A 10,268-nucleotide genomic window follows, 5' to 3' on the forward strand; every position below is an offset into this window, starting at 1 on the left:
TGCCCTAAGACTCGCCAGCTTGTTTCGTTCAACGATTTCGAGCGCCCAGTGATCTGGAGGATCAAACCACCATTAGAAAACTCCCCTGGATGTCAAACATCTAAACCCAGGAAGAAACCACTCCCTGCATGTCTCACTGCGTCCCTTCTCCAGGCAGGGTTGGAGGGCAAAAGCTCTTCAGTTCAGGCCATACGTGCCCAGGAATAATGATGCTGTGTGTTTTCACGTTGATCTTGGTCTAAACACAACATTATACCAAGACATGATTTGGTCATAAGGTATTTGTGGAAAGTGCTCCTCTGGAGAAGGAACTTCTTCCCATACAAAAGAGCAGAAATGGGATTACAACATGCTGGGAACCCAGGGTAAGGAGCAGACCATGCCCGGCGCTTTCCCTCCGCCCCTTCATCCTCTACTGACCTCTGACCAGGGATGCTCTGCCCACATCTACACCCTTCTTCCCATCAAGGGTTCACTGTGTTCCCCCGCCACACACCCCATAAAACCGCACACCCTGCGGTGAGGAAAACAGCTACAACAAGAAGCAGCTTTTACAACCAAACCCGTATTTTTTAGCAACGACTCGTGTACAACACCACCAGTTTTCAGTGAATTCATTTCACTTTCAGTCACAAATTGTACCCGAGGGCATGTTCTCCACCAACCCGCAGAAGCTTCCCTACGTGGTTTGGCGATTTTGAGGGAAGGGTAATTCCTGGCTTTATTACAACATTGCTTTTATGACTCTTCTAACAAGAAAGTGGATTCATAATTCACCATTTAGTATCTTTAGGAGACATTCCCACAAGTTCATTCCAGTTCTGTAAATACCAGTGTTCTCGATTTTCCAGCTAAATCTCTGCTAACAGTGGTAAAGGCAAAGAAATAAATGAAGAGTGGACTAACATCTGGTTAAATGATTTTTAATAGCACAATTTTGTCTTTATTATGCACAATAAAGCCTTTCCTGGGCCAGAGAACTTCTTGTGGCCATTTACACATTTTTAGGGAATATCTTTTCCAAGCCTGTGGCTCTGTCAAGGTGACACGATATTTTCTTGTGAAGAACCAGTTGGTAAAAGCAGGAGGGTGCTGTGACCATGTCCATGACACCTCTGGAGGAGTGAGAGCTGCTTGCATGAGCCTGGGACTGTCAGCGCAGGTCACCTCATTTTACCAGCACTTCTAGTTTAAAAGGAACAGAACTGAACTCCCCTCCCGAGATGCTCATGATGGTTGGTACCTGCTACGGCCTACTGATGCAACAGAAGAAAAGACAAATATTCTTGAATCAGCTTCTGAGGAGAGATTTTTCTGCCTTGATAACCCCACTAACTGTCCAGACACCTGAGACAGGAGAACTCAGAAGATGCCCTCAGAGATATTAAAACTAACCCCGAGATATTAAAACTAAGGGTCAAACACCAAGAACAGCTCACAACTTTCTTTCCAAACTACTTCTGTTTTTCCAGGTTAAATTTTTCAGGTTCAACTTCTTGGGCATTTAAGGTGTATTTCACCAGCCTGGGGAGCACCTACAAATACGCAGTGAAAGAGGAGGAACCTTTCAGAGACCTGGAGCTGGGACAAACGTGGCAGCCATAGAAGCTGAGAAATCACACTCCTAAATTCTCTTTTCAGCACAGACTTAGGGAGGGAGAAACAAAGCCTTGTCAGAATCATGCAAGTTAACGCTATTGCCCAGGAGCCAGATGAAACAATTCACCCACCACCATCATACATAAATGTTGTAAAGTTGATTCTGAAGCTACAAGACCTTAAATTGTCTTTGGAGAAGGTATCACAGCCCTAGCTCTTGTTTATCTGCCTTTATTTTTTAAAAACATACTTGTGTATGAACACTTCCCCTGAACTCCCTCTCTGATTGCCCATGTCTGGCTACTACTGGAAACAAGAGATCAGGCTAAACAGCTTTTTGGTCTAACCGTGTGTGTGTGTGTGTGTGAGATATTCTGTGATACTCTGTTCCCAGATTCCCCATCATCATCTTAAATATATCAATCAGCTTTCACAGGGAATTGCCATAATTGTAATAAAATCAGCAAAGATCTTGACTTCTCCCTATTGCTGATATTTATTCTTACTGATGACTGTTTCCTACCTGTAGTAAAAACTGTGAGACCCAGACGTAACTGAAGGTGCTGTCTCATCTATTCTCAGTAATCCTGTCTAAATACAAGAGTAATCTTGTCTAAAGCTGAGAAATAAGAAATAGATCAGTCACTGCTCTGTTGTGCCAACAGTTCTCCTGAATCAATCAGTACAGAGTCTGCAGAAAAGCTCAATTAATTAAGCCTTGGTCTAATTACTTGCTCATCTTCTTTCAGACTTGGCTGCTGAAGGTCCAGAACAAAAAGAGGGCATTTCTGAGACCTCAGAGGTCTAAACCCTCTATTTTAGAGGCATGCTGAGAGGATTTTAAGGAGAGATTTAAAGGAGAACAGGCAGTTCTGTGGATGTTTGTGGGTAAAGGTTATTACGATAAAGCACTCCTGGGTGCCAGCTAGGCTGGCGTCTCAGACCCTGATATCACTGGAGAGATTTGCTGGAGGATAAGCTGCAGGATTGTTACAAAGCAATGGCAACCAAACCCACAGGGAACCCCATGTAGCTTACTGACTGAACCCCCACCATCAATAACGGCTGATGAAAAGCAGTTCATAAAACTGTAAAACTAAGAACAGGACACGATAGTCCCTGCACTTTCCTCAGATAAGCAGAAAAAGCAATAAAGGAGCTTGGTTCCCTTTTCTGGGGACTGTATGATTTCCTGTCAAGGAGTACCAGCCACTGGAATCCATCGGGATCCGTGTCCCTAACCACACACACTGTTACTGACCGTTTTGCTCAGCGCTTCCCTCCGGGTGAGAAGATGCTGACCCTGCAGCACACAGAGGGAAAGAAGCAAGGAAATGCCTTGGCACCAGCTGGAAACACAGTGAAGGCTCCCCTGAACATATCAACTCGATCTCTTTTTACCACATCGGGATGGATTCAGAGCCTGCCCTGCTTTTTGCACATCGTGCTCCGGAAGAACTACATTAAAACATCTTGGTGACAGCACAGGGATGGTCCCTGCTCCGCCTCAGCTTTAGTTCTCAGGAGAGACCAAAGATTCCTCCAAAGGAGAGTCAAGACTGACGCTGCCCACAGAAGGCACCATCCCCAACTGTTCACAGAGGCACTCAGTTCTCCCAGCAGACAAATGCTGTGATGGTTTGAAGTGACAGCAGGAAGGTTGTGCCCCCAGACCCATATTCCTTCACCCCTGTTACAGCGGATTTTGTAAGAGACATCCCCTCTCCCCTGCCACTCTAGAAAACAAGGCTGCTGGTGACCACAGTCAGGTAACTCCACATACAAGCTTTTGATTAGTTAAACTCAAGGGCGTAACCCATAACCTCGTACCTGCTTCGCACAATGCCAAGCCACAGATGATCCACCAGTGCTTACTCCAGCTTAACGATGGGACTACTGCTGCAGGCCTGGGCAAAGACCCAGTGATGTGACGAACCCTGCTCTAGCTGAAGACGTCCTTGCTCACCGCAGGGGCGTTAGACTGCATGACCTTGCAAGGTCCCTTCCCACCCACCCAACCCCATGATTTCAATCAGAAAGGCTGTCGGTCTGTCATTATGCACAGACTGGTCGGTTCATCCATACCAGTAACGGTATTATTATGCTTGGTGCTGGGACAATACGTCATGTGTTTTCCTGGGACAATGTGGACGTTATTCACACCGAGGATGATGAGTGGGCTGCCTGTGCTTCCTGTTATTCTAGCAGGGCTTGTTTATCGTCGAGATGACGAGATACAGGATCTATCGCTACTGTTCTGTGTTTGAGCTTTCTGCCCAGCCAGTTCTGCTCTGCAATAATCCGAAAGCTGAAGGAGGACATGTTCTTCAGCTTGTTTTGACAGTTGACTGAAGACCCTGCCAAGCAGAGGCAAAGGAAGACAAACATCTGAAATGCCCGAGAACCTCCTCATTTACACAGAACTCTTCCTGTTCAAAAACTTCCCATCAGTCGAAAACAAGACCACACTTGGTAGACGGTCAGCACAGTACAAGGACACTGGGTTGCTCTGAGGAGAACAGTCTCTCTCCTACCAAGCATGATGCCGTGAAAAGAAAGCGTACCCAGGCCATCAAGGTGCAGTGCAAACAACTGTACGAGCCTACTCGCTCTGGCAAAGTGACCATTGGAGCTGAATGGCCAAAAGGAAGAGGGAGTGGGGGCGGGGGGAGAAGGCTCAAGGGAGCAAAGGAAGGGTTGGTGTTCTCCTCAGTGAAAGAGGATAAAGCCATTTTACTACATTCAAAATGATCTACACTGGTAATACAACTGAAATCTTCCCCTACTTGCAGTGCAAATTCTCCAAGAACAATAATAAAACCAGGAGATGCCATCTACCAAGTCAAAGATTTCGAGCCCACGCCAGCATGCCTCATGGTTGAAGTGTTCCTACCATTTCTGTCTCACAAACCTTCGAGAACCGCATTTGATGGCCTCATTCAGAGCCACTTTGGTCGCACTTACATTAGTAAACAAATCAGTGCCAGGGAGTCCTCTGCTCTCCTGGAACGGGATCATCTGCGCACGTAAGCTGTGAGCCGCCCTATCGTGGTTTTGGCCTGAGTCGAAAAGCTCTGTCCCAAACAGTTCCTGGGAGCAGTTTGGGGGTAAGCAGGAGCCAGGAGCTACTCCCAGCAAGCAGAAAGATGTGGCCAGATTCTTCTGGAGGGTAAGAAATCATAGCATAGACAAGGTGGTCAGAGCCAGCTGACTCCACCTGGTCCCAGGCACGTTCCAATGAACAGTATGCAGAGCACTACGACTTGACCGAGGGCTTATTCCTTTGGCTTTGCAATGTCAGTCCTCCTCCAGTATCAGAGCTGCCCAGCAGTTAACCAGAGATCTACCAGAGGATGCTGTCTGGTTGGCAGCAACAACCCAGACAAACCCCTCGCAGACAGGGAACCAACAGTCGCGAGCTAACCGATGATTTCTGGCTCTGCCTGGTCACCCTGACCCCAGCATCTTGAAGCTGGCTCCTGCAATCAGGTATTTCAGGGGACAGAATCATTGCGGTTGGAAGGGACCCCTTGAGACTAGGTCAGCCCAAACTAGATCAGCCAGAGCAGGCTGCCCAATCAGGTTCCTCATATCTCTATGGATAGAGATTCCACCACCTCCCTGGGCAACCTATGGCAGCGTTCAACTACCCTCACACACTTCACCCACAGCAAGGCAGCATTTCCTTCTTACATCAGAGCTTTTAATCAGTCTGGTCTGGGATGATCTGCAGACACAGCGGTCTGCACCACACCAAAGGAGCTGGGCTCAATGATCCTTATGGGTCCCTTCCAACACGGGATGAGTCTAAACCTACACGTGCTGAGGAGGAAAGGGGTGAGCAAGCAGCTGCGGAGAGCAGAATAAGGTTCCTGCACTTGTGATGGCCTTTGAGGCCCGGCTTCACGCAAGCACTGGCTGTTGTCTCTCCAAAAGAGCTACAGGTTAAAGAACGTCCAAAAGTGGACACTCATGCTAGGCCAGAGAACGCTGTTCCAGTGAACAGACCGATAGGTGTTTCAGAGTGTTGTGTGCGCACAGCCAGGGCTCTGGGGCAGATGACGCAGGTGACACGGGCTCACTGTGCCATACAGACAGTCGTTACGTGAGAAGGAGAGGGCTGGCGTCAGCAGACAGGGCTACCGGGGAACACCGCGGGGCACTGCAGCCTCAGTGGTGCTCCATGGAGCTACTCTGAAATACAATTAGGTGACAGCGGGTCCAGGCCTCGTACATAAACACAGTCAGAGAATCATCTGGGTGGAAGAGACCTTTAAGATCATCGAGTCCAACTGTTCCCTCTGCACTGCCAGAGTCCCTACACCATGTCCCTCAGCACCAGATCCACACGGTTTTTAAACACCTCCAGGCATGGGGACTCCACCACCTCCCTGGGCAACCTGTTCCAGGGCTTCACAACCCTCTCTGTAAAGAAGTGTCTCCTGATATCTAACCTAGATCTCCCCTGGCACAAATTAAGGCCTTGCTACTCTGCTCCAGGAGCCCAAAGAGCTCAACAAGTACTGGAAACAATTCTGGGAGTTAACTGGGTCAGATACTTGCTCTGAAATTCATCAGCTCCGACGTTAGTAGGTCACCCCCAAAGCCCGATACCAGCGAGCAGGAGATGGGTGTGTTTTCTGCCCGGTGTTCTCTCTACCGAACAAATCTGTTCTGCTAAGAGGGTGGTTCTTTCACTGGTGTTTGCTGTAGGCACCTTATCCTCTAACCACTCACAAACTACGATTCAGTAGGTGGAAATGAAGGAACCGTTTCTTTCGAACATGTATGATGTATAACCAAACCCATAAACGTGGCCCGTTATTGACTACTCGACTCCTCCAAGTCATGGTTTCCTGCTTTCCCTCTGTCTCCAGGCCCAAGAAGGCAGCACAGAAGATCTGTGTGGCTGTTCAACAGGAGGCACCAAGGAGTTACAGCTACATAAAAACACAACAGCTGATAATGAAAAGTAAAAGTGCACCATAAAGCAGGGAAGGGGGTGCCAGAATTACACCTTTTCACAGAAGTCACAGGCTGGGGACACAGAGTTCATCCGGGGAAAGGGCGGTGAAGGGCAGAGGGCTGGTGGCAGTTGGCTGAAGTGACATCCCTGGGGAGATGCTGGAGGACAGCTGAGTGCAATCACCACACGCAAGAGGAGGAGGGCGGTTTCTGAGGGGGGTCTGGGGCGTTTGGCTCTGAAAATACCAATGGAATTAGCCTCAATTTGAGGAACAATTCAAGAGGGCAGCTGAAGAGCAGGGACGGTTCAGCGAAGAAACACGGAACCACTGAAAGCTGGAAAACATGAGCAGAGCATCATTCCAAACCTCCCATTTCACAGACAATTATGTGGTGATTTGATGGCAACCGACACATAAATTTGATTTATTTCTAATACGACCAAACCACGGCACACAAGGAAAAAAATAGCAAACCCCAAAGAGCAGAAACTGCAGCGAACAAAGGGCAGCCCAGCTCAGGAACGACTCCCAGGGCGGCGGCACCCTTGTATTTTTCTAAAATACCTGCTTTTTTACTGTGCCCGGGAAGAGATTCAAAGAAATCTTCTGATCTCTGCTGTATTTGTGGTTGAGGTTAAACATCTGTGATGACTCACTTGGACTCCATAAACGCTGAATTAGGAAATAACTGTAGTAACATCTGTGTTTTGAGCAATTTTGCCCAAAAATGTGAAAGGAAAAGCCTCACAGCAGAAGTTTTGGCAACACTTGTTTTCCATGTGTATACATGATTTCTTCCAACGACTGAAGACAACCTGCGACACAAACCCCACCAAGACACAAACGTCAGAACTACTGGCCAGATTCGAGAGGTGAAATAACGTGAATTCAGAGTGACGCTTTGCCCGCAGCTTCGGCCCGTGTTCTTCAAGAGCCAACGATCAACTGCAAGGTGCTGCGAGGGCACCGGACCCTTCACCGTGACAGCCCAACCCCATGCGCCATCGGTGGCTGTTCCTAGCGCATGGCACTTTCTCTACATGTAATGTTCTGTGTGATAAAATCTCGGAAAGGCTGGATTTGCATCGTCACAAAATAAGGCTTGAACGATGCAGCAGGGAGATGCTGCAGAGCAGGAAGACACCTCACCGCCTTGGAAGATGGTTTGCTGTTCTCTTTGGGCTTTTCTTTCCTTTTCACCATCTGCACATCGAAACACTACTTACACCTCGGAAACAGAGCAGGGGTGCTGGCTGCTTCTGGAACAGAGTATTTCATAATATTAAATATGGGGGCTTTTAGAGGAACATTGCACAAACCAGAAATATATTCAACTTTCTTTAGCGGGTTTTTTAAATCTTGGGTCAGGGTTTGGATTAGGAAACAAGAAACTACCTTCTCCCTTCTTGTGAAGGAGGTGAAGAATGGGAAGTAGCAAGTGACAAGATGAGAGGAACTGCCCTCAAGTTGTTCCAGGGGAGGTTGAGGCTGTCCCTCAGGAACCATTTCTGTCCCGTTGGGGTTGTGCAGGGCTGTCTCAGGCTGCCCAGGGCAGTGGTGGAGTCCCCATCCCTGGAGGGGTTTCCCAGCCGTGTGGAGGTGCTGCTGAGGGACAGGGGTAGGTGGGGACCTGGCAGTGCTGGGGGAGTGGGGGTACTTGAGTAGCTTAAAGGGCTTTTCCAGCCCAAAAGGGACAGGGGTAGGGGGGGACCTGGCAGTGCTGGGGGAGTGGGGGTACTTGAGTAGCTTAAAGGGCTTTTCCAGCCCAAATAATAATCCGATTCTATAAACAGTTTCAAAGTCTTACATCAGGAAACCCAGACAGTGAAAACATCCTGCTACAGCAAGAAAACTGTAAAGAGAGTTGAAAAGTCAGGTTTTATTTCTATTCTGAAACTGCTTCTGACGAGATTTCCTCGGTTTCCAAGGCAAAGGGCATTCTGCTGCGCAGGCAGGCAGGGGTGGGCCCCAAAGCAGCTCAGTTCTGTCCCATTTGTGCACGGAGACCAATTCGAGCGCCAGCAGCATGACTGTCTTCTACAGTGAGTGCGTGCCAACGAGCCGCAGCAGAAGATGACTCTTCTGCAAAAGTAACAGCTGCCCCAAACCAGCGGCAGTAAAGGGCCATAAATGCTTCTTTAGTCGAGCTGTGCCGGCACTGGGAACAGTGGCTACACGAAGGGAGCCCGAAAGGTGAAGCCTTGGAGGACAAGGTCTTGTCTCCATCTCCATGGGAATGAGCAGGTCACGCATAGGAGATACCAGACTGAAAACAGACACTCCAAAGGAGCAGCCCCAAAGCAGGCACCACGACGTTGTACAGCTGCCACCAGGGTAAAAGCACCCTGGTGTCACGCGCAGCACCTGGACAAGCATGGACATGGCCCTGGGGCAACCAAAACCTCACATTGCTTCTGACCTCCTCTCGGTTCTGCTCAAGGGCTCATTCCACCTCTCCCGGGAGCAGGGAGTCAGGGTCAGTCCTGAGCTTTGATGTCACCTTTGAGACTCCCCAGCAAAACACCACAAGCAGGAAATTGTTACCTGTTTTTTCTCCTGGTAAATACACAGCCTGTTTAAAGTCCAAGCGCACTTTCAGCAGAGAAGAGAGATCAAAATTTCTGGGATTTACTCAGTGCTGAGCAGGGAACAAAAAACCCCAAACAGGGATAACTTGAATTTACAGGGTATCAAACTGATTAACTGTGCAGATGAAACGACCGGGAGGATGGAACCACATCTGTGGCTGTCCGGGAATGGCAGTGAGGCGGATGCCAAATGCCCTACAGCCCTTTACCTGTTCCTTAAACTCCCTGGATTACAGCATCATTTAAATATTTCTAAACACTTACTGCACTGTAATTAAAGCAATGCACATGGCTGCGGTTTAGGAGGGCACCCAACCCTTACCCTGTGCAGACCTTTTTCAGGTTGCAGGCACCAGACGCCTGGCAGCAGCTCCCCATGGTAACCTACTGCCTCCTGAGCGGGTACTTATAAGAAAAAAAAAAAAGAAAAAAAGGAATTGTTTAAAAATAGCTGCTGACACTTCTCCAATGAGAGCCCCAAGGGCGAATCCACCCCAGGGTATGCTGAGCCAACGAGGTTTTTCCTATAAAAAAGGAACATAACAACTGCGGTGTTAAATTGGACCTCACCACCCAGAGCAAACCACGTGAGCGACTTCCAAGCCGATCTGCACGTATATATTACAGATTAATTACCCCTTTGTTCTCATTGCTGTTTTAAACAGGAGAAAACAGCCACATCCTGCTGTTACACTGTTCCAGAGTATTTATTTGCGGACTAGGAATGAGAAATGCAGTTTCTCCTTCCCTCTAACATTTTCAGTGAAGTTTTCTACATGCCTTTATGGAGCTTTTACATCTGTTTAACCGTGGCTAATTTTCCTTAATGCTGCTTAGCAGTAAACCAGCCAAAAGCTGCAAAGCCAAGGATGGCAGAAAAAATAATTAACAATGTATAATCCAACAATAATTTAGGTTAAAAACACATAATCCAAAAACTGCAGCCTAAATACTTGCCAAAGGGAAACAGTTTGAACATGTTTGGATCCCATGCTGATCCTCGACCTGACTGATTCCCGTGGCTGTGGGAACAACCCCCTCTCTCAGCTCGGCTTCGCAGCACCCGGCCGAGGGGACACAAAGCTCTGGCCTTTCTGTCCTTTTAGCAGCAGGA

The 10,268-nt window shown here is 48.2% G+C and overlaps 1 protein-coding gene across 1 annotated transcript in view; it reads right to left on the bottom strand.

Moving 5' to 3' along the window:
- LOC104491581 (dystrobrevin beta-like) overlaps positions 1-10,268 on the bottom strand; it is a gene marked incomplete at both ends in the record, with an annotated part of 59,334 nt that overhangs the window by 37,879 nt on the left and 11,187 nt on the right. The window lies entirely within an intron of this gene.

This window comes from Buceros rhinoceros, unplaced genomic scaffold (genome assembly GCF_000710305.1).
Source record: "Buceros rhinoceros silvestris isolate BGI_N320 unplaced genomic scaffold, ASM71030v1 scaffold4504, whole genome shotgun sequence".
Taxonomy (NCBI): domain Eukaryota; kingdom Metazoa; phylum Chordata; class Aves; order Bucerotiformes; family Bucerotidae; genus Buceros; species Buceros rhinoceros.